The sequence below is a fragment of the Phaethon aethereus genome (genome assembly GCF_964289735.1).
Source record: "Phaethon aethereus genome assembly, chromosome: 7".
In the NCBI taxonomy this organism is placed as follows: Eukaryota; Metazoa; Chordata; class Aves; order Phaethontiformes; family Phaethontidae; genus Phaethon; species Phaethon aethereus.
Window position 1 is genome coordinate 5,742,974 of NC_138583.1, and position 4,510 is coordinate 5,747,483.

Consider the following 4,510-nt stretch of genomic DNA (forward strand, 5'->3'; position numbering starts at 1 on the left):
AACAACTTTAACCCCGCTCAGCACCGCTAACCACCCCCACCCCCCCTTTTTTTTTTTTTTTTTTTTTTTTGCGCGCGCAGCCTCAAATACCCGCCGCAAAACCGGGCCCCGCCGCCGAGGAGCGGAAAACAGAGCAAAAGGGGAGGCGGCGCAGCGCCGGCCCTTCCTCCCGGCCCGGCGTGGCGGCGGCAAGCCGGGCGGGCGGGAAGCAGGCACCTCCCCACCCCCCCGCCGCGGCGAGGCCGCCGCCCGCCCCTCCTCCTCCTCCTCCCGCCGCCCCCGGCACACAATGCGGGCCTGAGCGCAAGCCCGTGCCCGCCGTGCTTCCTCCCCACCCCAGGCGCCGCCGGGCCCTCCGCGCTCCGCCCGGGCCCCTTCCGCCGCCGCCGCCACCGGTACCTGAGCGGCGTCTCGCCGGAGCCATCGCCAGCCCCTCCGAGCCTCCCGCACCGAGCGCGCCCCCACTGCGCAGGCGCGCCCACCCCCGCGGACGGCAGCAGGCGGTGGCGCACACCGCTTACGTCCCGGCCTGCGACCGCACGACGCCGGCGGGCCCATGCGCGCAGGCGCGGGGCGGGGCGGGGCCGGGCTGGCCGTTGGGCGCGCGCCATGCCTGCCGCGTGCGGAGAGGCAGTTAGGCGAGGGGAGGGGCCCCGGTGCCATCTTGGCCGAGACAGGCGGAGGGAGGGCGGGGCTGGAGGGCCGCCATCTTGCAGCTGGGCCTCGATGTTGTAGCCGCGGCGGTGCCTCCCCTTTGGTCCCTTCCGACCGCCGCAGGTGGGCTGCTCGACCCTTTCCCCTGCCCCACAAACGACTTGTAGCAGGCGTCAGGCTGAGCAGTAGTGAGACGCTTCTCGCGCCACCTCATGAGTGCCTTATCACTGTAGGAAGTGGGTAGCCCGCTGATTGAAGCAAAGCCACGCATGAGGCCCTGAACCCCTGATAGTTGTTTTTATGCGCACAAGCATTCAGGCTGATACATGTGGTGGGGTTAACAGGATCATCTGAGGTGAAAGGAGAGCAGACTCGCCAGAGGGACTCATCAAAGCACTTAAGATGCTTTGAAACAGAAATTGAATCCAGGAATCATTGCAGTAAGTAGTTCAGTAGTTCATAGGCAACAGTAATTTCTCATCCTTCGATGATGGAGGACAACAAGCCTTCCACCCCTTAAATAGTTTTTGTACCCAGGTTTGCTTTGAGATGAAACAGGCATGTGGGATATTATTTAACATTGGAGAGTAAAGTCAACAAGACACGCTTGGTAAATGAACATGGGACTTTGAAGTGTTTTGTTTGTTGTAATTAAAAACAAAGTGATGGAATAAAACTCACTCCAGAGTGAGTTTAAAACTTTAAACTCTCACTTGCAGTTGGCTGGATTATGCTGTAGGAGGGCAATAGAGAAACAAGCAGGAGACCGCCAGACCGCCAAGCGAAGGTAAAATTCTGCCAGCATTTGGTACTCGGTAATATACAAAGACAGATCTACCTTAGCCCTTTAAAGTATAGTGAAAGTTACATGACGGTTTAGATGTTTTACTCTGATAAGCGCAGTTCTTTTAAGTCTACAGATTTTAAACCTTGCTCATGTCTCTTCTTGGCGTAAGGAAGAGACACCATCCAACTCTGTTGGTTAACTAAAGCAGAATCTGTACTCTTTAACCTTGAAATAAGATTAGAGGCTAAAAAGGTAACAGGGCTCTCTCCCACGCTATAAATTAAAAAGAAAGTGGCAAATTTGTAGTAAAGGAAAAAATTGTCAGCAAATGTCAGAATTTTATGAAGTAACTCTATTCTTCAGTCTTTTGGCCCAGGGCCTTTTTATCAGAGGATGCCTAATTCTTAGTGATGCTCTCATCACTAAGAAAGAGATCAAAGAAAGCCTTAGAAGCTCATAGGAAAGCACAAGCCTGATTTCCTGTACCTCAAGTAGAACATTACTTCATGCACTTTCTCCTTTCCACATATATATTGCTACCATAGCTGACAAATGTTGCCACTGCCATTTATAGTACACTAATGACTCCATTTGAATTCTTTAGGTCTCTATCCTCTTTTTAAGATAAACCATGCTGTTGTGATGAAGAACAGTTGTAATGGAAATCACAGTAAAAAAAGTGAGCAATTCTAGTCTTGCTTCTTAAAATAACTCTAGGCTTAAGTGAATGCTCCATGTTCTGTCTTTTCTCTAAACATCTTTTAAGTACATTGGACAATTTCATCCAAAATTGGTAAAGGGGCAGAAGTCTGAAAGAGGCCAAGTGCCAGGTCCTGCACTTTGGTCACAACAACCCCATGCAACACTACAGGCTTTGGGAGGAGTGGCTGGAGAGCTGCCCAGCGGAAAGGGACCTGGGGGTGCTGGTCGACAGCCGGCTGAACATGAGCCAGCAGTGTGCCCAGGTGGCCAAGAAGGCCAACAGCGTCCTGGCTTGTATCAGACATAGTGTGGCCAGCAGGAGCAGGGAAGCGATCGTTCCTCTGTACTCAGCACTGGTGAGGCCGCACCTTGACTCCTGTGTTCAGTTTTGGGCCCCTCACGCCAAGAAGGACGTTGAGGTGCTGGAGCATGTCCAGAGAAGGGCAGCGAAGCTGGTGAGGGGTCTGGAGCACAAGTCTTACAAGGGGCAGCTGAGGGAACTGGGATTGTTCAGTCTGGAGAAGAGGAGGCTGAGGGGAGCCCTCATCACTCTCTACAACTACCTGAAAGGGGGTTGTGGTGAGGTGGGTGTTGGTCTCTTTTCCCAAGTAACCAGCGATAGGACGAGAGGAAACGGCCTCAAGTTGCACCAGGGGAGGTTTAGACTGGAGATTAGGAAAAATGTCTTCACCGAGAGCGTGGTCAGACATTGGAACAGCCTGCCCAGGGAGGTGGTGGAGTCACCATCTCTGGAAGTGTTCAAAAAACGTGTGGATGTGGCGCTTTGGGACGTGGTTTAGGGGGCTTGGTGGCGTTGGGTTAACGGTTGGACTTGATCTTGAAGGTCCTTTCCAACCTTAATGATTCTGCGATTCTGTGATACTTCTACAAGTTACTTTAAAATAATGGTGCAAGTCGGGAAAAAGATACAAATGAAATACACGTTACAAAAACCGTAAAGGATATGCTGCTTGTAGCCTTCTTAGTGGTTACGGGAGTTAAGAACAAGCTGGGGATATTGTGGAGAGAAGTGATAATTTTTAGAACTTATAATCAAAGAATGTCATATGTATTTTGGTACAATCAGTACATTTAACAAAGATGAGTGGAAAAGGGCAAAGAAAAGAACTTTGCTATCAGGAGATGTTACATAGTAGTAAAATCTCATAGTGCAAATAGTTAATAGTTTAGATCTTTGGCCTTTACTACTCAGCTGCCCACCTTTGCTCAGGAAAGCCATGAAGTTGGTCTATGTCAGCTTCCACAGTGGTGTACATGCCAGAGTTTTTCTGGAATGAAAACATGTATATCCCCTTTGAATAGAACCTATTTGGTACTTGATGAAATACTGTTGTTTAAAAAGCTTTAAACCTAGCAGCTTTTTGGTTTGTTTTTTAAGGGTCCATGACTAAAAGAGCTCTCAGAAACACCTCTTTGTATGCCAGTTAACACAGTCACAGAAATATATACATTTTCCACTACCACAACAATGCCCAGCATTACTGATTCAGCACTGTAGAAGCTAATACACCAAAAAGTGTAAACACTGAAGTAGCAAGTAGAAACATGCTGATCTTGATATTGGGTGTAGGTGGAGTGCAGACTGAGAAATGGGTAGCAGAGGACTCTAATGAGCATACTGGGAGTTCAAAAAGCTAGTGTGTGGCTTGCTTTGAGATAGTTTCTCCATTAGCTCAAGGAATATGAAATTGTACAGTTTCTACATATGGTGTAAATTTTGGACCTGCACTGATGTTGGTGTGTATCATTTCCCACGTTATATTTGTTGTTTGGTGCAGTATCTCACCTTCAGCTGAGAAAGAAAAAAAACCCACCTGTAATTCATTTCAGAGATACAAACACATTTGGCCTTATTGAAGCTGACTAATTAGTCCAACTTCAGATCCCTGAGACGTTGAAGAAACAGAAAAATAATCACATTTGTCATTAAACAAATCTTTATTGTCTTCAAAGTGCCCCTAAGGTGTCTCATAACAGTGACCGTATCATAAACTTACTGCAAAACAGAAGCGTGTGCTGCAGGGGTTTTGCAATCTAAAAGGAATGGCTGGGTATCAGCTGCAAATAGTATTTGTCATTGCCTTTAGAAATGCCTTTAAGTTCTACTTTACATCCTTGGACAAGTAGACGTCCTATTTTTGAAGTACAGTGAAACAAGAAACTGTTATAATGCTTATCCTTCTTTTGAAAATGAGAACATGGGTAAGGTTGGTTGTAAGGAGACGGTAAGAACTGCGTGCTTCAGAGGCAAGTTCCCCTATTACCTACACTAGCACAGATTGCTTCACTATTACTCTTTAATAAATCACTATACATTATTGACACAACACCATAATAAGTACATTA